General features: G+C 38.2%; 1 long non-coding RNA gene across 1 annotated transcript in view; it reads right to left on the bottom strand.

The window, feature by feature from the left end:
• LOC105732813 (uncharacterized) overlaps window positions 1–26,989 on the bottom strand; it is a 679,090-nt gene that overhangs the window by 545,984 nt on the left and 106,117 nt on the right. Inside the window, exon 5 of the long non-coding RNA XR_010343589.1 lies at window positions 16,902–17,083. This is a non-coding gene — a long non-coding RNA (uncharacterized LOC105732813). The remainder of the gene's footprint in view (window positions 1–16,901; window positions 17,084–26,989) is intronic.

Here is a 26,989-nt window from a genome sequence, read left to right as displayed (position 1 = left end):
AACTCTCACTCCCAGTGCTTACTGTCTGTGTGACCTTGGATCAGTTACTTAACTTCTCTGTGCTTCTGTTTTTTCTTCCACAAATGGAGATAGTAATCGTTCATACTTTATAACAGTGTTGTGTTCAATGAGCAAAAGCACCCAGAAAATGCCCAATATATTTCAAGTACTCAGTATATGTTCAGAAGGGCCATATCAACCTTCCTCACATCTCCTTAACTCCACACCTCATGCCCCAGTCTCCCCTACCCTGAAAGGACTCCAATTGCCTTTAACTACGACCCAATTCTGGCCAGTAGAGACAAAAATGGGTTCGTGCAGTAGCCCATCTCATCAGGAAAGCCCATATTCACTTTCACCTTCACAAAAAGTATAAGGAAATCCCTTAGGATCTCCCAGATGTCCTCCCCATCACATTACAGTATTTTTGTTCATTCTCCCTCATCAACACCTATCTAGAGAATGGCTATTTTTGATTATAGATTTGATGACTTAAGCTTGCTTTATTTATATTTTTTATAAATTTGACTGCTTAAGATTTTTTGTTCTTAATTTCGGACATTTATATCTCATTTTCTTTATGAGAAAATCTAGGAATTATAGGTTTAATGCCACTATAAGTAATATCAAAATAAATAGCAAACCATGAATTGGTAAATTAAAACATCTAATAATTAGATTGGAGAAATATAAAAACTCGGGATTCTGTGAACCAGCACCAGTCTAATTTAAATGTCTAATTAAAAGTTATTTGGAAGCACAGCATACACAAACTGCATTGCTGTCTTCTATGACTGGGAATGAAGCTTGGTAACCAGAAGAAAAATTGGAATTGCATGAAGAAATGGGAATAGAGTGTAATCTTTAATCAGAGTACTCCATTTTAATCAAGGCATGTCTGACTCTACATTCCATTACCACTTCATTAAAATATGCTGTCCCTGGTGCTGAAACTGCTATTGCTTGTTTAACAGCAGAGCAACCAAGCTTCAAGCCAGAAACTATGCCCAGGATGGAGGCAGGAGCTTTCGTTAGCTAAAGCATTGCTTATCCAAAGTTGCTAGAGAGCCATGGAAAAAGAAAAAGAAGAAGGTTTGTGATTAGGCAAGTCTAGATTAGAACTGATTTGACAAGAACAAGCCTGCCAGTCTGCAAGCTGATTCATACAGAGGGCTATTCATAGCAGAGGGCTATTTAACACATTGTCAAATATGAGATTCTAAAAATGCAGCATGATCGTTAGTACAAATAGCTAATGAACAGTGACATATTTAGATTGCCTGCATAGAGGTGGCAGAGTATGTGCAGCTAGGCAAAAAGAACTCCATCATCGTATAGTAAAAACAGAAAATGTTCAAAACAAAACTCCAAAATTAGATCTGTCTCCAGAGGCTTACCAATTCTGGCATTACCAATTTGTCATTGCTACCTTTATCTCTCTGTTTTCTTGTCTATAATATGGGATAACAACTGTGTCTACTTTTTGGCCTTGTGTGAACATTAAATTGATATTAAGTAGGTTAAGATATATAATGCAATTAGGACAAAAACCAAGAAAGAACTAAGTCCTTAAAAAAAATTCATTGTTATTGGTATTAGTAACATATCAATGACAGGTATTTTCCCAACTAAGGACATGTGAAGTATATGCATTCATATAAATATTACCAAAGCAAAACCTAAATGCTAAGCTGAACTTTTATTTACAGTGTTAGTTACATAATACTTTTGTTTCTGTAGAATGGACAGTTTCTTTCCCTAAAGATGTTTCCCATTTTTTAGAGGTCACAAGTTGGCTCCATTTTTTCAAACTCTTAATTCCTTTATTTTAGAAAGCTCCTATATCAAGCCCTATTAATAAACTAGGCATGGTGCTAGACTAGGTTTCTAAAAGAAGCCAATTAAGGAGCTTAAAGGTCCTCTTTCATTAATAGCAAGAGCTACTGTAAACACAGCCTATAGTACATTTGCACATTAGCAAACACCCACCCCACTCCCCACATACACAGATTAAACAGGTTTTATTATTATCCCATGTTACAGGTGAGGAAACTGAGGCTTAGAAGAGGGAGGATCTGCCTTAGGCACTCTGCCATAAGGACTTGGCAATGTCTAATCTGTACTCACACCTCACTCTTGAGTAGCCCACGTTTACAGAGGTACTGACCTCTTCCCACTCCCCTTTCTCAAAACTGTGTAAAGAAAACAGTTCAAGATAATTTAGGGACTAAGACTTCCTAGAGAAAGACAAAGTTCCAGCTTCTCCCCACTTCCTGCAGACACTGTCAACAGAGTATGAACCAAGAAAAATCTCTGTAGTCAAAATGTGGTGAGCACAGCAGATGAATTACCTGTTATCTTTAGTTCCGAAGTGAATAAATGAGTAAATCATATCCTTAGGTCATATGCACCGCCTTTTAACCCACGCAAGTGTTTGTGTTTTGTTTTATTTTGTTCAAAAAAAAAAAAAAAAAAAAAGCTAAGCAACCTGAAGCCACTTTCACAGTTTACCATCTAACAAAACACAGCAGTGGTAATTAAAACAATCTGGGCTAGGGAAAGATGGAAGGGAAGTCTGTCACCACAAAGACTATCGAGAAGGAAAAAAAAGGGTCCTGGGGAGTGAAGCAGAAACATCCACGGTTTGTTAGATCTAACCCCAGAGTGACGCACAGTGAAAGGATGAGGCAGAAATTGTTGCTACAGGAAATGTCAGCTTTATATGAGAAGCCTGTGGAAGAACATTGAATAGGTGCTCATAGTTTTCATTTTCTGCCAAGTCCAGGGAAGGACTGGGTTTTCTTTATTCAAATGGTAATTAATTCTCTGTCTTCATTTTCATAGACTAGTTTTGGAAAGGAATAAACATTCTGGTATACTCACCTTGTGTCAGCTTAGAGTCAAGTGTTAAAAAGAAAGTCAACCCATATCCTAACTTTAAACTATTTTAAGTTTTGGTTTAACTTAATTTCAAGAATGCTATCTGTCTTTCAAGTTCATAGTGAGCTTCCTTTTTCTTGGTTTGAGATAGTGCATCAAACTCCCCATCCCACTGGCTGTATCCACTCAGCCCTCTGACTGGGGTGAAATTGTTCAGGAGCTTTCAGCCTCCAACCTGTACCTGCTAGAGTAAAACCAGCAAGAACAACCCTGAAAAACATCTGACACCCCTCTTGTTCTTCTTAATACATTTTATAGGAAAGGTTTTCCTACTTGAGGTTTTGGGTACTCTACATCTTACATAGTTGTTATCTTATGGGGAAAATATTTGCCAGAAATTTGTGAATTCTCACACAGTAAGAAACATAATCATTGGATTTGGAACAATTTTGTTAACCTAATTTCCCTTACCGTGTTTGTTGGTTAAAGGACATTGATTAAATAATGTAATAACAATAGCAACTGCAACAATAATAATCACAAACCCCTGTGTGATCGTGTTCTTTATGGTAAATGTTACCATTATTTTAGTCTTCAAAGCAACTCTGTGAAGTAAAGGCAATTGTTATCCCTACTCAACAAACAGGAAAACATCCACATTGGTTGGAAATGGTTGGTGGTCTTCAATGTTTAAAAAAAAAAAAAAAAAAGCCTGGGCACGGTGACTCATGCCTGTAATCTCAGCACTTTGGGAGGCTGAGGTGGCTCGATCACGAGGTCAAAAGATGGAGACCATCCTGGCCAACATGGTGAAACCTCATCTCTACTAAAAATAAAAACAAAAAATTTAAAAAAATAAAAAAAATTAGCCGGGCGTCGTGGTGCATGCCTGTAATCCCAGCTACTTGGGAGGCTAAGTCAGAAGAATTGCTTGAAACCAGAAAACAGAGGTTTCAGTGAGCAGGGATCATGCCACTGCACTCCAGCCTGGCAACAGAGTGAGACTCTGTCTTAACAGAAAAAGCAAAAAGGCTTTCTTATTGCTGTCTCCCCAAAATTTGAATCATTTAATTTACCATAACAAAATATAAGAATAAAGTGAAATGTAGGTTTCTTGCATATCAACCAGAGGTTTCTCAGGGGTTTTACATTATTTAGAAATTTATTCGTTTTTAGCCAGTCTGTCAGATAAGATTGGAACAATAAATTGCCATTTTCTATATTATCTTTGTCTAGATTCATTTTGAATTGTCTTTAAACAACAATTCTAGTCCCCCCAAAATGTATCAACAACATTAAGATGCAGAAGTTGGAGAACAGAAAATATTAGGGAGGGAGATGGAAGAATATACGTTCAAGAAGTAAAAGAAGTAATCTTCAGGGAGTGAAAGGAGTGAGATTACATAAGCTTTTTTTAACTTAAGCTTTTCCCAAATTTTTTGTTATAAAAAGAAAGACTGAAGAAAAATGCAAGAGTGTGTTATCTTCTCAAAGGAATAATATCTACTTCTGAGATCAGAAGTTTATACCTAAAAGGACTAGAATCTGGACTAAGAGGCACCTCTTTGATCCCTGCTTCCTCTCCTTACAGTTCTCACTGGTTATTTGAAGCAATCCTTTGTTACCATTGGCACTGCCCAAACTTCAGCCATTAATTCCAGCACCAAGATGAGTGACACATCCAAAAAACACCAAGCAGTGTTGGGCGCAGAACAACATAGACTGTCTATTTCAGAGAGAGGGGCCCCAGCCAGAGAGAGTGGGAACAATCCAAGGAGGAAGAGAAAAATAATGAAACAGAGAGAAAACAATAAAAATCAGGCATATAATGAGGCAAGAGCAAAAGACTGGGGGACACCACTGTGGAATAAGAGCAGTTCAGGAGCAAATTTTGTAATTATGAGAGTCCAGTCACCAAGTGGGCTTGGGTGTCCTTGAACATACCATAGTCTTTGACCAAAGAAGCAAGAAATTCTAACATCTTTACCATCACCTTCATTTCTCAAAGGGGATTATCCTGACCTCTCTGTTAATTGTTGTTTCAGGAAACCAGGCTTTGAACTATAAGTCACTGAAAACATCTTGTGTTCATGGAACCAAAAGGAAGTGTTTATAAGTAGTAACAGTTGTAGTAATAATAGCAACAATTGCAACAGTAATGATGATAGTAATAATAGCAATAATTACAAAAATTACATTTAATGAGAGCTTACTATGTGCTTTCACTGTGTTGCATGCTTATTTTAGATAATTCACTTCATCTTCACAACTCTGCTTCACTCAGTTTGCACTAGAAGAAAGTGAGGCTCAGAGGTAAGTCATTTGTCAAAATACATATAATTAGCAAGGGCTAGAGCCAAGATTTGAATCAAAGTCTGTCTGAATATGGAGCTTAAGTTGACTTATACATCCAGAAAGATGGATTAAACATACTGTTCTCTATTTCTTCTCTAAGTTACCATTGGCAACTGAACTAAGTAAACTAAAAATCCTGGACGTGACATATAAAAAAAAAAAGGAGAGCTCTGGAAGCTGAATAAAATAAGGCAGATAAGCTAGGGACCTTAGAACTCATGGAACAATGTGTGGTATGTTCTCTGGACTTGGATTTGAAAAAGGAAGCAACCTGAAAATGTCAATGAGCATAGAAAACAAGCAAACAAACCATTTTTCACTAGCCAAAGGACCAGGAAGGGGAATCTTAGAAAGAAAGATCATTTCTAGACGATAATCATACTATTATAGCCAAAGAACCAAGTATAAACTGTAAACCCACTCATGGCAGTAAATATATTAAATGTAAATAGTCCAAATATACCAATTAAAAGACATAGGAAGAGGGGATTCAAAACATAACTCAACTATATGCTGTCTACAAAAAAAATCACATCAAATATAACAACATAGGTAGGTTAAAAGTAAAATAATGGGAAAGATATATTATGCAAATAGTAATTAAAAGAATACAAGAATGTCTATATTAATATCAGATAACATTATATAATAATAGAAGAGTAAATCTGTCAATCTTAAGGTGTATGTATCAAGCAACGGAACTGCAATACATGTGAAGCATAAACTGATAGAACTGAAAGGAAACATAGATGCCCCCATGATTATAGTTGGAGACTTCAACATCCCTCTCTCCACAATTGATAGTTCTGTTCTAGAGAGAAAATCAGCAAGGATGTAGCAAACCTCAACACCACCATTAAACATCAGGATCTAATTGACATTTATAGAACAACTCACTAGACACAGATAAAATACTGAACAATAAAACACAGTTGAGCACATTTGAAAGAAATGAAATCACACAGAATAAATTCTTATACCTCAAGGAATAAAATAGACATCGATAACAAAAAGATAACAAGAATACCTTCAAATGTCTGGAAACTAAACAACACACTTCTAAATAATCCAAGAATTGAAGAGAAGCTCTCAAGAAAAATTTAAAAATACATTTAAATTAAAAAAGTGGAACATATCAAAATCTGTGGGCTATTTCTAAGGCAGTTCTTAGAGAAAAAATTATAGCACCAAATGTATGTATTCAAAAAGATGAAAACAGTCTCAAACTAATAACCTAAGCCACATCAATAAACTAGAAAAAGGACATCAAAATAAATCCAAAAGAAGTAGAAGAAAGTAGTTAATAAAGATTAGAGAAGAAAACGACGGAACTGAATTGAACACAGAAACAGTAGAGAAAAGTATATGAAACAAAGAGCAGGTTCTTTGAAAAGATCAATAAAACTGACAAACCTCTATCAGGACTGTGTCAGGGTTCTCCAGAGAGACAGAACAAGTAGGATATATGGAGGGGGATTTGTTAAGGGGAAGTGGCTCACAGGATCACAGAGGCAGAGAAGTTGTCCAATAGGCTGACTGTAAGCTGGAGAACCAGGTAAGCTGGAGAACCAGAAAAGCTGGTAGCATGGCTCAGTCCAAGTCCAAAGCCTCAGAACCAAAGAAGCTGACAGTGCAGCCTCCAGTCAGGCCCAAGAGCCCCTGGGAGGCCACTGGTAAAAGTCTGAGAGTCAAAACCCACAGACCTAGAGTCTGATGTCCAAAGGCAGTAGGAGGAAAAGCATTATCTCTGGAAGGGAGAGAGAAGGCAGAGGGAGCAAATCCCCATCCTCTGCCTGTTTGTTCCAAATGGGCCCTCAGCTAATTGGATGGTGCCTGTCCATGTTGAGGGTGAGTTTGCTTCTCTCAATCCACTGACTCAAAGATCAATGTCCACCAAAAACACTCGTATAGACACATGAAAAACAGTGCCTCATCAGCCATGTATGAGGCATTCCTCAGTCCAATGAAGTTGACACCAAAAATTAACCACCACAAAAACTGACAAAGAAAAAGACACAAGTATATCAGAAATAACACAGGGAATATGAATACAACCCAATTCTTTGAAAAAAAAAAAACTATCACAAATAACTAAATATAAAATGATAATTTGGATAGCCCTGTAACTATTAAGTTAGTTAAATAAAATTCATAATTTTTAAAACTTTCAAAAAATAAGTTTCCAGGCTCAGAAAGATATTTTCACTTTAACAATTATACCAAATGGTTAACGAAGAAATAGTATCAATTTTACATAATCTCTTCTAAAAAAGATTTTTAAGTGAGTTCACCAAGGTCACAGAACCAAAGATAAATACATAAAAATCTTTTGTACTTCTGTATACTACCAATAAACACATGAACACTGAAATGAAATATGTAATATCATTTCAGTTGCTCAAAAATGAAATACCTAAGTATAAATGTAGCAATATATATGGCACTCATTTTCTGTAAACTCCAAAATACTGATTAAATACATCAAATAAATTATAAAATGGTGATTCATACAACGTACTGGGTAAATCAACACTGTAAAGATGTCAGTTATCTCCAAATGGGTATACATCTTTAACACAATTAACATAAAAGTCCAAGCAAAAATTTTTGTAGATAGAGACAAGAGAATTCTAATATCCCAATGTAAAAATAAAATAACTAGAAATAGCTTAAACATTTTAAAAAAGAAGAATACAGTACAAGGAGTCAGTTTTCCTGATTTCAGGACACACACACACACAAATACACACACACACACACATACACACACTCTAATCAACACTGTGTAGTAGTATTGGTAAAGGGACAGACAGATATGCCAATGGAACAGAACAGAGAACCCAAAAATAGAACCATACAAGCATGTTTAATTGATTTTTTGACAAAATACAAAAATTATTCAATGGAAGAAAAATAGCCTTATAAACAAGTGGTGACGGTATAAATGGACACAAATAGGCAGAAAAAATAAACAAGCATGACCCTTGAAAACCCACACAAGACAAGGATGTCATCTCTCACCACTCGTAGTCAACATAGTATTGGAAGTTCTGGTCAAGGCAATCAGACAAGAGAGAGAAATAAAGGATATCCACATAGGAAGAGAGAAAGTCAAACTATCCCTGTTTGCAGATGACGTGATCCTGTATCTAGAAGATCCCATCATCTTAGCCCAAAAGATTCTTAAGCTGATAAACAACCATCTGCATTCTTCAATGCAAAGTCTCAGGATACAAAATCAATGTGCAAAAATCACTAACATATCTTCCTTTTTTTTTGAGATGAAGTCTCATTCTGCCACCCAGGACAGAGTGCAATGATGCAATCTACGCTCACTGCAACCTCCACCTCCTGGGTTCAAGTGATTCTCCTGCCTCAGCCTCCCAAGTAGCTGGGATTACAGGCATGTGCCACCATGCCCAGCTAATTTTTTTGTACTTTTAGTAGAGACGGGATTTCACCATGTTAGCCAGGATGGTTTTGATCTCCTGATCTTGTGATCCTCCTGCTTTGGCCTCCCAAAGTGTTGGGATTATAGGCATGAGCCACTGTGTCTGGCCAAAAATCACTAACATTTCTATATGCCAACAACAGGCAAACTGAGAGCCAAATCTCAAGTAAACTTCTATTCACAATTACTACAAAAAGAATGTAATACCTAGGAATATAGCTAACAAAAGAGGAGAAAGATCTCCACAAGAAGAAGTACAAACCACTGCTCAAATAAATCAGAGATGAAACAAATGGAAAAATATTCCATACTCATGGATAGGGAGAATCAATATCTTAAAATGTCCATACTGCTCAAAGCAATTTATAGATTCAATGCTATTCCCATTAAACTACCTTTTGGATTCTTTACAGAACTAGAGAAAACTATATTAAAATGTCTATGGAACCAAAAAGCAGCCTGGATAGCCAAGGCAATCCTAAACAAAAAGAAGAAAGCTGAAAGCATCATTCTACTCCACTTTAAACTAGACTGCATGGCTACAGTAACCAAAACAGCATGGTACTCCTACAAGAACACACACAGACCAATGGAACAGAATAGAGAAACAGAAATCAGAGGGAACATCTACAACCATCTGATCTTTGACAAGCCAGACAAAAACAAGCAATAGAGAAAGGATTATCTATTCAATAAATGGTGTTCAGATAAATGGCTAGCCATATGCAGAAGATTGAAAGTAGACCCTTGTCTTACAACATATACCAACATTAACTCAAGATAGATTAAAGACTTAAATGTAAAACCCCAAATTATAAAATCCTTGGAAGACAACCTAGGTAATACCATTCAGGATGACATAGGTATGAGTAAAGAGTTCATGAGGAAGACACCAAAAGTAATTGGAACAAAAGCAAAAATTGACAAGTTGGATATAATTAAACTAAAGAGCTTCTGCATAGTAAAAGAAACTATAAAAAGAGTAAACAGAAAACCTCCAGAATAGAAGGAAATTTTTCCTAACTATGTATCTTGAAAAGGTCTAATATCCAGCATCTATAAGGAACGTAAACAAAATTACAGGAAAAAAAATTAAAACATGGGCAGGACATAAACAGACACTTCTCAAAAGAAGACATACATGTGGCCAACAATCATGAAGAAAAGCTCAACATCACTAATCACTAGAGAAATGCAAGTCAAAACCACAATTAGATACCATCTCACACCAGTCAGAAGGTCTGTTATTAAAAAGTCAAAAAATAACAGATGCTAGCACGGTTGTAAAGAAAAAGGAATGCTTATACACTGTTGGTGAAAGTGTAAATTAGTTCAACCATTGTAGAAGGCAGTGTGGTGATTCCTCAACAACCTAAAGACAGAAATATCATTTGACCTAGCATTCCCATTACTGGGTATATACCCAAAGGAATATAAACCATTCTACTATAAAGACACATGCACACATATGTTTATTGCAGCATTGTTCACAACAACAAAGACATGGAATTAACCTAAATGTCCATAAATTATGGACTGGATAAAGAAAATATGGTACATGTATACCATGGAATACTATGCAACCATAAAAAAGAATGACATCATGTCCTTTGCAGCAACATGGATGGAGCTGAAGGCCATTATCCTTAGCAAACTAACGCAGGAAGAGAAAACCAAATCCCACATGTTCTTACTTACAAGCGGGAGCTAAATGATGAGAACACATGGACACACAGAGAGGAACAATACACTCTGGGTCCTATCAGAGGGTGGAGGGTAGGAAGACAGAGAGAATCAGGAAAAATAACTAATGGGTACTAGGCTTAATACTTGAGTGATGAAATAATCTGCACGACAAACCCCATGACACAATTTTACCTATGTAACGAACCTGCACATGTACCCCTGAATTTACAATAAAAGTTTAAAACAAAAAATAAATTAAAAATTTACAAAACAAAGAAGAACCAATGAAAAAATTTTAAAACCTGGCACATATTTCACACTGTGTACAAAAGTAACTCAAAGCGTGTCATGAGTTTAAATGCAAAACATAAAACTGTAAAACTTTTAGAAAAAAATAAAATAAAATCTTCCCAATCCAGAACTAGGCAAAGAGTTCTTAGTAATTAACATCACAAGCATAATCAGTAAAAGGAAAACTTGACAAATTGGACTTTATCAAAATTAAAAACTGTTGATCTGTGAAAGACTGTTAAGATAAAAAAGACAAGCTATAGATCATTAGAAGAAAATATTTGCAATTCACATATCTGGCAAAGGACTTTTATCTAAAATATATAAAAAACTCATAAAACTCAGCAGACAAAAAGATAATGGGGAAAACACATAAAGAGATAGTTCACTGAGAAAAATTTGTAGATGGTAAATAAGTACATATAAAGATGGTCAATATATTAGCCATTGGGGAAATACAAAATAAAGCCACAATAAAATATTACGACACACTATCAGAATGATTTTTTGTTTTGTTTTTGTTTGTTTGTTTGTTTAAGTGACAACACCACATGCTGGTGAAGATGTGCAGAAACTGGATCACTCTTACATTGCTTGTGGGTATACAAAATGGTACAACCACACTGGAAAACAGTTGTCGAAGCCTTTAAAAACTAAATATGCAACTACCATATAACTCAGCAATTCCTCTCCTGGACATTTATTCCACAGAAATGAAAATGTGTTTATACAAAAACCTTAAAGTGAATGTTTATAGCAGCTTTAGTCATAGAAGCCAAAACATGGAAACAGCTCAGATGTCCTCCAATGGGTGAATGGTGAAACTAACTGTGCTATATCTGCATAATGATATTACTCTCTAATAAAAGGGAAAAGACTACAGATGCACATGGCAACCTAAATGAATCTCCGGAGAATTACACTGAGTGAAAAAAAAGCCCATCCCAAAAGTTGCATCCAGTGTGATTCTATTCATTCGACATAACTGAAATTACAAAATTCTACAAATGGAAAACAGAATAACCATTGCCCAGAGTTAAGAGAGTAGTGAGATAGGAGGGAAGTGGATGTGGCTATGTAAGGGCAAACAGGAGGGAGCCTTGACTGATGAAAATACTCTGTGTCTAAACTGTATCTATGTCAATATCTTGTTATTTCTCACAAGATGTTGTAAAATACAACTTCATTGTAAGATACATAGGCATCTACACTAATCTCAGAGTAAAAGGTTTAATTTTTTTTAAGTCAAACTTAGGCTTATTGGTCATAACTGGTCTTAGAAATGTACGGGCTCAGTTCTACCACACACTGTTGGGGGAAGATGTGCCTCTGTAAGCTTACTTGGCACATGAAACAGAAGTTCCACCATCTGCACAGAGATCATCTTTCAGCCTGCCTACACTTAGGTGTTTCTTCCAGACCCAGAAGGTTCTAACTCAAGACTATATTTTGATCTTTCACTCACTCTAAATGTACATACAAATTCTAAGTCATGTATACATACATACAAGTGCTAAATAATCATAATTCATATTTTCCACTCAAATAAAGTTTTAAATCAGGAGTATGACACTGCCAAACACTGAGTGGCTATAGCAGCACATATGCCACAACAGATGGCTTACATGTCATGGTTTTTACCCCCAACTTCTTCTGCCTAGTAAACATATTGGTAAGCATGTTTCAAAGAAGTATTATGGAATTGAGAGAAAAAGAAAGCAGGTTTTGTTGGCTAGTGAGATCACAAAGAATGAAGAAATAGCATTCCAAAAAGGTACATCTGAGGTCCAGTATTATAGCATCTAGATCCAAGGATTAAGAGTTCTTTCTGGACATTCTGTTACTTTGTTTTTGTTTTGTTTTGTTTGGTTTGGTTTGGTTTGGTTTGATGAGGGATAAAGAAGGCCACAAATGCTTTCGAGAATCCAGTGAAAGTTCTGGACCCACTTCCGCCCTCCAAAAAATACACACATACACATTTTTCAATTGATCAAAACTATATAATCACTGCTGGAACCATTTTCTCTGACCTGTTTTAGAGAAATGCTCATTCAAGATGTGATAATATCCAAATGATGAGATGACAAATATCAAACACATCTCAAAAATCCTTGAGCTGGTGATAGCCATATTTGTTACCAGGATCTTTGGGGACTGTTATTAATTAAAAACATCTCCATGTTATTACATTGTTTTTATTTTTGTTTGCTTGTTTGTTTTAAAGATGGGGTTTCACCATGTTGGTCAGGCTGGTCATGAACCCCCGACCTCAGGTGATCCACCCGCCTTGGCCTCCAAAGTGCTTGGATTACAGGCATGAGCCACCACGCCTGGCCTATTGCATTGTTTTCTTCCCATATTCAAAATGCTGATCTTCCTTACCTGTTCAGATCCACTGAACATGTAGACTTAATAAATGATGTCTTGTCAATACCATGCATTAATCAGCTATTGCCACAATAATGCTGTATAATCAACCATCTCAAAACTGGGTGTCTTACAACAATGAGCATTTCCCAAGACCAGATCTGTATCTGGGCTGACCTTGGCTGGGCACAGCCGGGTAGTTCAGCTTTAAGCTGAACATCAGGTAGACTTGGCATGGCTTGGATTTGGGGATGATCCAAGTGTCTCTTGTATCCTTGGGCCAAAGTCTGCTTAGAGAAAGTTCTAACAGTAAATGGCAGAGATGTAAAAGGCAAACCAAGCTACGCAGACCCAGTTAAAGCCTCCATTTGCATCGCACCTATTAACATTGCATTGACCAAAGCCAAGTCATATGCCCGAACCCAGCATCAACAAAGTGGCCAAAAATGCCCACAGTAGGATAGGAGAGTGGGTGTTTGCTGAGCGCTAATATAATATTTGACAAATCGCAAACAATTTTCTAGTATTTCCTAAGGCTCTAGTGATGCCAGATGCTCTAGTGAAATTTCACCATTCTCAAATGACTAAAACAAGAGATCAAAAAATATAATTACAGCTGAGAACATTTTGTATAACTCAGCTATGTTTTAGACCAGGGCTTCTTAACCTTGGCACTATTAACATTTAGGAATGCATACTTTGTTTCTGGGAGTAAGGTGGTGGAAGGGTTGGCTTTCTGGTTCAGTGAAGAATAATTAGCCACATTCCTGGCGTCTACCTACTAGATGCCAACAATGCTCTCAAGTGATACTAACCAAAAATGTCTTTAGGCACTGCCAGATGATCCCTGGGGTCAAAACTGTCAGTCCTTGAGAACCACAATTTAAGAAAAATAGTCAACATCCACTATACAATAAATATTGTCAATTGCCAAATAGAAAACATCATTAATAAAATATATATTTTTGATATCAGTATAAATAAATGTGCATTCAAATAAACTTGATCAGGTATTTTTATATGGTAAGCATTGGCAAATCCTTCTTAAATCCTTATTAACTACTATGCCAAGTGGGTAGCATTATTTCATGTTACTAATGCTGAAAATAAGCTATAGCTAAGTGAATTGTTCAAAGTCACAAAGATAAAAAGAGTAAAACTCGGATTTGAAATTTGACGTCTTCAACTTAAAATCCACTTTGAGTAATAAAACATACTCTTAAAGCATTTATAAAGACTCCTGATTATTATAATCATTTCCACTCTGCTTTATTGGGTCTCCCTTTGCTATAAAACTATGTGACAACTGAAGAGTTCATAGAAAATAAGCTATTTTATGTAATATTTTAATTGAGTGTTCTATATTACTAACATCACAAATACTAAATGATAAATTTATAAAGTCTTCACCCACTAAGAATAGTAGTTATATCATATGTACATCATAAAAAGTACTTGTTTTCTTATAAACTAAACTCACGATCATCATCATTAAAAGCATAATTTTAAAGTGGAAATAGTGCCAATTTACCTTTTTTAGTAGATTTATAGAAAGCATCTCAAAATCAAAACTTTTACCCATGTGATTCTCATTGTTTGGAATATAACCTATAACCTGAGGAGCTGTAAAACTATCTTTGGTGTCTAAATTTTTGCTACAACCCACTTTGAATTCATACAACTCACTTGAAATCCATAAGTGGATTATTGGATAATCCTTCACAATATACTCTCGGTCAGACAACTTCTGACTGCTTCAACAACTCCTTCAACAACAAGATTAGTTGAGTGCACAATCTTCTTTCTCCTAGACAATTACAGTAGACCTAACTAATCTCCTTCCACCTTTGCCTGCTACAGACTATTCTCTGTGCAGCAGTCAGAGTGAGCTTTTGTAAATATAAATCAGGAAGTGTTCATCACACTCCTACCTAAAGCATTCCAGTGAGTTCCCATCACGTTTGGAATAAAACTCAAATTCCTTTCCAAAGTTTGCAAGACCTAATAAGGTGGTGGACAGTAACATTTCTGCACTCACTCACAGCTTTTTCCCCCTTCATTCAGTGTTCTGCAGCCATTCTGACCCTGCTATTCCTGAAGCATATCAAGCAAACTCCCAACTCGGGGCCTCTGTTCTTGCCATTTCAATGGCCATTCATCTAGTATGCTCTTTCCAAGATTTGTTTTCAGGTTCTGCTCAATATTCTCACCTTACCTTGTTTCCTCTGCAAAGCCTTTTCTTACCAACCTTTGTGAGAAAGCATCTCACAAGACTCTACCCACCCTCCAATTTTGTTCTTTTATAGCACCTCTTACTAACTGACATCATATTGCACATCTTTCTGCTCTTTCATTTATCAACTGCCTTTCCTGTTAAAAGGTAAGCCTTACATAGGCAGGAACTATGTTTTTTTAATTATTCTATCTCCAGGACCTAGAAGCATACCTGGTATGTTGTAGGTCTTCAATAAGCATTTGGCGAGTAAATGATGAATGAAAGCTAAATATTTGCTGAGACTCACAATATTTCGAAACTGAGTTAAGGTTTTCTTAAGTGACTCCACCACTCTACCACTACCATCCCCCACACACCGATAGATTCCAGAACCCTTCCCAAGACTTCTGAGATTCTCCAACGCTATATGTTTTCAGGGCATCTCTAGTTCTGACTGCCTGATTTCTTAGTTTATGAATCATCTTGTCATTCTCTCCATTCCATCTTTGGCTCACACACAAAAAAAAATAACCTTCTCATATACAGAAACTTGTGTTTTTGGTAAACTTTACCAAAGACTTATAGACAATCTAAGGTAGGTTGATATCGAGATGTTGTAAAGAAAATCTTTATTAGAGTAAACATGTAACATTATTCTTACGAAGACTTCAGTCTCCATCTTCTAGAAGACGTCACTCATGGGTTCTCCTAAAGCCACAGCAAGCTCCCGGCCCCCGCTTTACCCCACCCCTGACACCTCTCCAGAGTTAAAACAAATTTCTCTCTTCATCTCATACAGAGCAATTCAGTCTTCTCTTATTGCTTTTGATCTTTCTGTCATCATGATTCAGAGTCTCTCCATTTCGAGAAACTCTTCAAGACATTTTTTCAAAGAAGATTCTTCTCCATAAAACAATTTCTTATGTCAACTGTCAAAATGATAGATCCATTGTTTCTGTGACTATAAGAGACTCTAATATTCCACATGGCCACCAAATATTGCCATCCGAATAAATATTATATCTCACCATTCTTTGTGCTAATATTTTTATATGTACATATATATACACACCCACACATACACACACATGCACATATAGATGTTATCATGACTCATAAAAGAAAAATAATCAGAAAGCATCACTTAACTCACATGAACTCACAGTAAGTACTGGTCATGGAGTATTTTGTCAATCAGTTCTAAAAGATCAGTTTTAATCAGACAGATATCTATAAGCCTTTCTGATGTTAAAAATAGTTTTCTCATATTTGAAAAGACTTAATTACTGCCTGTACTATATCTATTTTCTCAAATAGAACCTGAAAGTTAAGAATGGAAAGGGACAAAGGTAGCCATCCTTGTAGATTCTTTTCATGCTTGTCCAGTATTTTTACCTGTGAAATTTCTACAGGGATGAAGAAAACATAGGAACTGTTTGTTTATCTAATGATATGGGCATATTCTTAATGAACAAAGTTATATGAAGATCAATATTTAGTGTTTCATCTAAAAATAAGAATATGTTTGTATTATCATTTGCTTGTAAGACATAAGGTCTTACTTACCTTGCCTATTGCTTGGTAGAACAGGGATACTTAAAACTTCAGGAAGCCACAGTCACGGTGGTGGTGGGAGGGCTAATGCTTAATATTTACCTTTCACCAGGATTGCTCCATCAGGATTGTCACCCAGGCCATCCTTCATTCTTTGCTCCATTTTAACCAGTTGAGGGCCTCTCACTGTTTTGCTGTTGCATCTGCCACACTGTGTTCGATCTTAGGAAGAGTTGACAGCTATTCCCACATCTTCTAAAACAGTTTCCAGTATCTCCCCTGTTCTGAAATATTCAATTGAGATATATCACTCATTACTTGCCAGCAAATTCAATTGTCCAATAAGCACCTTAGATCCCAAGGCCAAGCATGCCACACCAATAAAATCTCCCTGCCTTCTAGGATGACACAGTATCCCTAATAAGTAAAAGAGACTGAGACCAATTCTCAATACCTGAATTCAAGTCTTAAACCTCTGGATTGCAGCTGCAGACACTGACTCTGGCCAACTCCATTCACGGCTTAGGTTCACCCATGAGGAAAAGGGACACTGACTGGTTGTTCCTTATGACTATACCTGACACTTTTCAGGCTGGCAAATGTAGTTCCCCTGAGCTGTTATCCCCCTATGGATCAGCAGCCTTTCTTTTTCTACCTCAGTTGAACAAAATCTGAGCCCAGGGTGCAGGTGGTCAACTAATCATTTCATATTTTCCTGCAATGTCTTCCAGGACCCTATGCATACCTCTGGCCCAAGTGTGAAGCAATAATCCTCCTGATGTATGCTTGCCAATTAAGGACCTTCAGAAAGAAGACACTAAAACAGGAGTAGAAGTTTCAGGGATTTATTGAGGTAAAACCTGTGAAATATAAAGGGGTGAGAGAAAACCTTCGGACCATTATGCAGGCCTGACACCATGAATGGAGAAGGGAATAAAGGAGGATGACACAGGAAGAGGCTACAACTGTGATGCAAAAAGTCTGAGAAAGTCTCAGCCTCCCCAGTGGGGAGTTCCAATGCAAAGAATGGCTGTAGAGGAGTCTTTCAACAAATAGTAAAGCCCAGACCTTAGTCCCTCCCTGGCATGCAGACACTGACTGGAGACTGCTTGGGAACAGTGTACTCTCAGCTCAGAAACTGCAGCAGATCTTGAAGGTGCTATAGTAGGCTATCAGTCATTTGCATTCCTTTCAGCAGGTTTTTTAAGTAGAGATGTTGTACTGGCCCGAGCATAGAAAGTCAACACCAAGACAAAAGTATGCCAAATTGCAGGGTCTTTATTGCCGGCGGCCACAGAGGACTCGAGTCTCTCCAACCTGTGGCCCCGAAAGGAGTGTGGCAAGACATTTTATACCCGTAAAACCACCTTGGGAGTGAGGGTGAGGGGCAGGGGTGGGGGTGAGGGGCTTCAGACATTCCAAGGGCTAGTGGATTCTGTAAATCACCTTCTGGGCGGAGATGAGGGTGAGGGGTTCCGGACATTCCAGTGGATTCCTGGGTGAAGATGAGGGTGAGGGGCTCCGGACACTCTGAGGGCCAGGGGACTTTTTGACATTCTGATTGTTACTTAAGTGGTTCACAAAAGTCAAGATTAGCATTTGTTTACACGTTGTCTGGGTAGGGTGGCAATTACAGTCCTTAATTACTTATTCACATTTGGGTTATAGAGAGCAGTTTCAACAGAAAGCTGAGGTATGGTTGAGGTGTGCAGGTTTATGGGGCTTTTACCATGTCACATTCCCCCCTTGTTTTATTTACAGGAATTAAATCATTGATTCCTCCAACAGGCTAGTATTGTTTGTTGGTTCTAAGGGCGCATATCGAGACCTTAATATCATTAGTCTATGTTTTTGGTGTACCCTGATATAGTGGAGATAGTTTCAAACCCCAATGGGGGCAAAATAATTCATTTAAGTCTCCACAGTTCCATCTTTTTTTTGGGGGGAGGTGGATCCTGGGCGCAGATAGTTGTTGCTCTGCCCCTGAACTGCCGCACTTGGCTACACCTCCACTTGTTCTGAAATTTAGGTTGCGGCCCAGGAGGGCACAGAGGTCTAGGGAGAAGGTAATGGGGGTCTTCGGAATGTACTCCAGGGTTAAGTTGACCAGGGTGGATCCCTTCCCGGTTAAGGAACTAACATATCCTCCAGTGGAGCCCTTGGTGAGGACCCATTGATAGCAGGTGGGTTCTAGGAGCAGTTTGCTATAGGGATTTACAGCACAGATTAGGGTGGCGAGGGTGGTGATCACAAAGAGTGCACAAGTCTTAGCTTTGGTGAATCGAGGGATGAGGGTTTGATGCTCCATTGTCATTCCGGTGTGGCAGTCTTGATGTGGGTGTGATGAATCCAGGCAGTTAGTCCGTCCACCTTGAGTATGGTGGATGTGGTCAGGATAACCGTGTAGGGTTCCTTCCAAAGGGGAGTGAGGCCAGAGGTGGCGAGTCTTTTAACAAGGACAGAGCTTCCGGGCTGGAAGGGGTGTGTTGGCTGGTCTGCAAGGTAAAATGGGGTGGGACGGGTGTCCTTAATGAGCTGGTGTATCTGGGATTGTACAGACTGGAGTGCCTGTAAGGACTTAAGGGGTGTATAGTTACAGACTTCAGCATGCACGGTATCCGTGGGTCTGGGGAATAAGGGAGGGGGCCTACCGAACATGATTTCAAAAGGGAAGAAGGCTTTTTGATAGGGTGTGCATCAGACACGGAGGAGGACAAAAGGAAGCAGGCTGATCCAGTTTTCACCAGTCTCTAGGATAAACTGTGGCAGGGTTTCTTTTAAGGTCCGGTTCATTCATTCGACTTGCCCTGAACTCTGAGGACGATAGGCACAGTGCAATTTCCACGTTACATGCAGGGCCTTGGCTAGGCCCTGAGAAATTTGTGCTGTAAAGGCAGGCCCATTGTCCGACCCCAGCGTTAGAGGGAGGCTGAACCGAGGAACAAGGTCCTCTAATAGTTTTATTGTGACCACCAAAGCAGTCTCGGGCCTAGTGGGGAAGGCTTCGACCCATCCAGAGAACGTATCTATAAACACCAGGAGGTATTTATAGCCATTTGCTGGGGGGTTTTATTTCAGTGAAATCTACTTCCCAGTGTTCTCCAGTGCTCCCCAGGGCTCCCATTTTCTTATTTATATCATAACCATAGTCCATTATCTCCTATAGCAATACTGGAGACTAGCCTCATGATCTTACAGATTAAAATGATATGAGTTCCTGATTGAGAGGGTAATGATGCAAAGCATCTGTCCCTTGTGATAAGAGGTGAGCTGAGACATAAAGTTTAATTCTACTGATTCCCTGTGGGCTAGCCCCTCAGAAAAGGTAATAACCTCCTGTAGGGCTCCATAATAATTGTCAGCCTTAGGCAGTTAATCCTGGAAAGGACTGAGGTAGAACACTTGGTCCTGATGTAGAACAATTAACTATTGTCACATAGCTTCGGCCACAAGATTTGGACCCTAGCCCTCTGATCGTGCCAGGGGAGAGGAGCCCTGCAACCCACCACCCACTGGCTGGAGACCTGATTCCGAAATCTGACAACTGGCCTTTCAGGATTCTTGTCTGCTATCACACAGCATAATGGGGGATTACACAGGCACTACCCTCTAAAGTCTCTATGAGTTTCCCAATAAGTGTTTTTCCAGATAACCTGCCGTGTTTGTTCTTAGGTCATTCATCCTTGGTTGTTATGCAGCTTCCCTCTGCGTATAAATAAACCAGGGTATGGCACACAAGAAATCCACGAAAGTGATAGACCAAGATGGAATAGGAGTAGTGGGCTGACCTGAACAGAGGTAGAAAAAGATTTCTCAATGTGTATATCTGATGTTTGAACAATAAGGATATGCTATTTTTTAAAATGCATAATTAAAAGGAGAAAAGGCTAAATCAGTAACTGCTGGGAAACAATTACTAAAATAAATAATTTAAATAACTGTCATACCATTTTCTGCTCCAAATTTCTTAGCATCGATTTGAAAATGACATCAATGACCACAAAAATAAAACATACCATGTGCAACAGGACAATCATCCCAACAGTAAAAGAGCATCACAATGGGGAAGGAATGGTGTGTATGTTTTCTTAGGTAAGATGTTAGGATGCAATTTTCACTGAATCTAAGAAAGTTTTTAAATTCAGAGAGAAAAATTAACTGAAAGTAAGAAAAATTTCTACTGATTAAGAGTGGCAGAAACCTAAACACCACACAGATGGCTCCTCTGCTGGAGCTTAGGAAGCTGCAATTTACATTCTTCCTCCCAGCTCTTTACAGCCTAGTTGGAAAGACAGGCAACTAACAGGATAAGTAAAATGCAGGCGGATATACATGAAAAACAATTCCTGATAGATTGTTGATACATATGTGAAAGGGAAAACAAAAAAAAAAATCTAGAAAAAAGTGACCAAAATTATTTTGTCTACTTCCAGCTAAAGAAAGTTTTCATAAACAGAGCAACAGAGTAATGATCATAGAGAAAACAGCTAATAAATTGTATAACATTAAAAATAAGAACTTCTGTTCATCAAAAGACACAATTAAAAGAGTGAGAAAGTAAGCCACATGGTGGGAAACTATATTTTTATTACATGTACCTGACAAATCACTCCTACAAATTAATAAGAATAAAAAAGATGCTCCAATAGATAAATGTGCAAAACACTTCAACTATATTTACAAAACAGGACAACTATATAGCCAATAAATATTTGTAAAGCACAAAAAGAAAATTATGACCACGGTGAGACACCACTATATAACTAACAGAATGACTCACCACTGGCAATGTCCATTGTTGACAGGAATGGGAAACAATTATAATCTATGCACACGGCCAGAGAAAGTAAATTAGTAAGATCATTTTGGAAATTTCTGGCAGCATATATTAAAGCCAGATGCATGCCTACTCTGCATTTTCCACATATGTACCCAAGAGAAATGAATGCATATTTTCACCAAAAGACAGGAATAAAAATGTTCAGAGCACCATTATTTGCAAAAAACAAAATTCAGAAACAACCTAAATGTCTAACCATAGTAGAATAAAGGGACACATAGTAATCTACTCATACAATGGAATACTATGCAATCATGAAAATAAAAGAGCTACAGCTATACACAACATAGAAAAATTTCATAGACATAGTATTGAGTAAGAGAAATCAGACAGAAAACTATTTGTAGTACCCAATTCCATTTATATGAAGTTCTAAAACAGAAAAAAGTAACTATAATAAAAAGTCAAGATTGATGATTATCTTTGGGAAAGAGAAATTGTATTGATTAGAAGAAACCATTAAGAGGTCTTCTGAGGTCCTAGTTATGTTCAGCTTCTTGGCCTGAGTGTTGATCATATGGGTAGATTCACTTTAGAACAAGTAAGCCATGCACTATGAGTTGTGCACTTTTCTGCATGAATGCTATATTTAAATGAGAAAGTGTTAAAGGAAATAAAGTGTAATGAGTGCTTCGATAGAGTTTACTGAGGAGACACATGTGAGGAAACCCTGACACTGGTTTAGATGATTGGGAAAAAGTTCCTGGATGGCTACACTGAATTCTGGAAGACTGATAGGAGTGAGCTTTGTCAAAGGCAGTAAAGAGTGTTCCAAAACAAAAAGCTGGAGGTGAGGGAAACTGTAGTGCCTTCCAGGAATGGTAGCTATTTCTTCTGGCTAAAATGCAGAGATTTGAGATTATGAGACAGGAGTGAGAAGAGAATACATGGAAGGGGTAAGGAGGCTGAGATTACAAAGGGCCTCCTAAGCCTTGTTAGGAAGTCTGGATTTGCTCTTTAAGCAATAAAAGTTGGTGTTAAATATGGTGAAATGTGATTAGGTTTGCATTTAAAGTCATCATTGTAGCTATAATAGAGTATTGAGGATAGAGATGAAACTTCTGGACAAATCTAAGCTAAAGGAAATATAATCAGAGATATAAAGAAGTGGAGGCTAATCAGGGCATATTTTACAGTAGGCTTTGGTATATGCTTCACTATGTGGCATATTCCACATTTTAGCCCTAGGTAGATGGATGGGTCTAGGACAATTTTCATATTTTAGCTTGTGCCATCTTCTGAGAGGAGATCAGAAAAGGACAAACTGTTTGGGTGAAAATATGGGGTTAATAGACCAGCTATAACTGGTACTTCTGTATGTCAACACAACAGTGAGATTCTAAACACCCCAAACAGACTCTTATTTTTTATTGCACTTTTCTAAATCTCTTAGCAGTTTTTATAAGTCATTTCATTTCCATCCCTCAATAGGCTCTAACACGGTCATCCAGGCATTATCATTCCACAGACCAAACTGTCTCCAGCTTGCATTTGTGCAGCCATTTAGAGCTGGCAAGCCATGATGCAGGGAAGGGAAGTGTGAAGTTGAAGCTCTACCCTTATTCCTTCAGGACCACATTGAGGAACCCCAGGGAAAGCTGCTTTCAACACCATACCTCTCACTTTGTGGCTTTTACCTGCACCACCATAAAGGTCAACCAAAGCAATGCATTTCATCATGTTCTAAAATATGAAAGAAGCATGAGAAGGCTTTGTTCTTGTTGCATCTGTAATCTATAGAAAACCCCAAACGAACCACCAGTCATCTTCCTGGACTGACCCAGCCCTTGTTTTCTCTCCTATCTAGTTGTCTAAGCTAATCTGAGATGATCCTTGCACTCGGCCTGTGAAGCTGTGCTAATTTTCATGGCTACTGAGAACCAGTTCATTGATTTTCTGTGAGGGTAGCTGTGTTCAGACAGGTAGGTGGTGTGGCTATTTGTCCGACAGCATTAAAACAAACTGATTGACAGCTTCATCTCCTTGCCATGGACACCCACATGCCAGGTATTGTCAAACACTGGGGACACTCTGGCATCTCATGCTTGATGTCTCCCATTAACCCACAGATATACATTAAGGTGATGAATTTCATGTCAACTCATTTTATTTATCACCTCCAAGATGGGCTGTTAAAGAACCACAGTGGTCAAATTTCTCATATATCTGCCATGAGCCAAATAGTCAGGAAAACTCCACAAAGACCTGACATTTGAACATTTTCTTTCCAGAAAAGAAAGAGCTAAAAATTGCCATTTCTCCAAGTTCAATACAAAATCAAATTTAAGACTAAACACTTTTCTATTAATCAACAGAAAAAGATATATTAAGTGGGAAATATTAATATCATTGGACTGTTTATTTACTGGGTAATGTCATGGAATGAGAGAAGAGGTATAATTATGAGTCATTTTATCCAAAAGAAAATTCAAAACAAATAAGGTTTGAAGACTTAAAGTGGAAAATTTAATGTCTAAGTGCAGACATCAGAGTCTTAGGAAGCTTATTATCTATGAACACATCCTCCAAAACAAATAATTCAAGGCTTGCCACAAAAATCCATGTTATTTCTTACATTTCTACTCGTTGTTTAAATAGACATATAGTACATGAGTGAACCTAAGGGAATGGATTTTGTATCATCTGTCATCTATAAACTTATAGTAGAAACAAAATTAGAAACCTGGAAACGGTTTAATCTGACTCAGCAATTGATAGGTGGATCATTTCACAGTGTATCATTGCAAGAGACTCGAGGCAGGACATGGAAATAGACTGTCACCAAGAAGCCATTGATCAGAGGGTGGATGTACCCCAGGGAGAGGCATTAGATTCCAAAGAGTAATATAACTATCAACTTTCATTTGAAGATGCCCAAGCACAGAATGTACCTCTACATCACTGTCTAGATAGAAAGGACCCTGCTTATTATCTAGCCTCATCCCTTCATTTTACAGAGGAAGCATCTGAGGATTGAGATACTGTGGAATGGAGCCAAGGTCATATAGCCCTTCAGGGGGCTGTGCTATGGATAGAACTCAGGGCATCCTGAGTTTGTATTTGTCAATCTTCCTAGCACCTGTGCCTTATGCATTACAGTCACTGACCCCATAAATCTTTATTGAACATCATGTGTGATTAAGGCGCTGTACTAGATGCCACGAGAATGATTTAACACTGTCTGTCCTCATTTGGATCAAATAAATCAACTGGTCTTTACCAATCAGTGTGTGGTCCACTGGGAATTTAACATCACTGAGACCTATTATTCATGGTGTTCCTCTCCAAAGATGACAGTTCTCTAAATGCACAGACATGTTTGGGGGAGTGTCCCTTCCATGACACATACCTGTACCTTCTAAGATACAAAGTGGGCAAAGTTTATCTGCACTAGTACCTCCTATTTAATAAAAACTCAATAGATCAGCTCCCTTTTCATTTGGGGAAACAGAGCTACTTCCTAGCAGGTTTCATGAGGTCATGATGTTTTAGAGTGTTTATTGCCAAAGAAATTTTTCTGTCCTTAATACTCATAGTTGCCCATATTTATGTAGCAGCATCTCAATCCTTGGGCCATACTGCTTCAGCCTACCTATAAGGAGGACATGAAGAAATGTGTGAAATAAACAAAGGGTAAGACCTGAAAAGGCGCAGTATGCCTATCACCTTCACATTATCGGGGATATTAAATCCTTCTGTTATACTAGTAAATATTTAGGAAATCTTGTGATTACATTGTTAAATATGCTTTCAGTTTTTAGCACTGCCCTCTCCTTGTAAATGCAAGTACCTCTGAAAGTGTTAATACACCAAATTTTTAATTTAGATTATTAGATTTAGCTTCTCCTCAATAGGAAGGAGCAGTCAATTAACGATGAAGGACACCTGTGCCAGGGGTGGAGCAATCACTGTGATGATCTCAAAGTGTCCAATTCTGTAAAAGTAGGATTTCGATCTCAAGAAGCAGCAGTTCTGTGCTGAGAAATTGGTTCTGTGCAGCCTTCTCTGGGGGTGATAATAACCATAATCATCATCATCATAATCACTAAAGCCACTGATATTTATTGGGAGCTTATTATGTTCCAGACACTTAGCTGAGAGCATACTATTGAAGCCACAGACAGGTTCCTTCGAGAATCTTAAATCTTCACTTATGACCCCTGCCAGCCTGCCAAAAGATTATGAGCAGATCTTAGCATACCCCTCTTTATTTTACCCCTAGACCAGGAGTACTCTTTTTCTCCTTTGTGGAACTACCAAGATAAAATATATTCATTGCAAATATGATTACTCATTTAGCTGGTACGAGGTTATGCCTGGACAAGAAATATCACTTCCCTTGACTATCACAATTCAAGCATGGATCTTAGAGCCAAACTGCTTAGGCTGGAATTCTGGTTGTGTGTCCTCAGCTTCCCCATCTATAAAATACGGTGTAAAAATGCCACTGCATGGCCAGGTGCAGTGGCTCACGCCTGTAAGCCCAGCACTTTGGGAGGCTGAGGCGGGTGGATAACGAGGTCACAAAATGGAGACCATCCTGGCCAACATGGTGAAACCCCATCTCTACCAAAAAATACATAAAATTAGCTGGGTGTGGTGGTACACACCTGTAGTCCCTGCTACTTGGGAGGCTGAGGCAGGAGATTCGCTTGAACAGGGGAGGTGGAGATTGTAGTGAGCTGAGATTGCGCCACTGCACTCCAGCCTGGAGACAGAGTGAGACTCTGTCTCAAAAAAAAAAAAAAAAAGCCACTGCATACAGTTTTCATGACAATTAAACGAGTTAACATATGTAAAGCAGCTAGTACATAGTACCTGCAGCCTAAAAGCTAGTTCTTGTTATTACGTTATCATTATGACAAAATGTTGACCATGTAGAGTCCTGGCATAATGAAGGATGCAGAGCTGTGCACAGAGAGGATGTCTTTGCTCTCAGGCTTCAAAAGAGATCTTCCCCTTGGTCAATGAGACTTTTCAAGCCAAATGGCTTCAACTGTCTATCAGCCACACCAGGGACCCAGGAACCTCCCTTCAAAGCCTGTCCAGGACCTCCCCAAAATGTACAACATGGCCACTTTCTCTTCAAGGCTTTGCCAGGTTTCAGAAGCATTTCTGGGAGAGCAACTACAGACCCTCCTCACTATTTTTTCCTGCTCTTCAGGAATCTGAACAAGGGAAAATGCTTTTCTAGTCTAACGATGGAATCAAAGATCTGGTCATCTGTATTTTTCTTAACTACAAATGTTTAATTTTTCCTAGGAGTCTAGGGTTTAGGACACAAAAGCCTGGGAGATCTGCAGCCTATTTCTGGTTTCCAGGCCCTGCCTTAGGCATCCCTCCTCTGAAG

Source organism: Aotus nancymaae, unplaced genomic scaffold, assembly GCF_030222135.1.
Source record: "Aotus nancymaae isolate 86718 unplaced genomic scaffold, 86718_ANA_hifiasm-v0.15.2.pri h1tg000001l, whole genome shotgun sequence".
Lineage (NCBI taxonomy): Eukaryota > Metazoa > Chordata > Mammalia > Primates > Aotidae > Aotus > Aotus nancymaae.
Note: the sequence above shows the minus strand (reverse complement) of the source record. Positions and strands in the feature narration are given on the sequence as shown.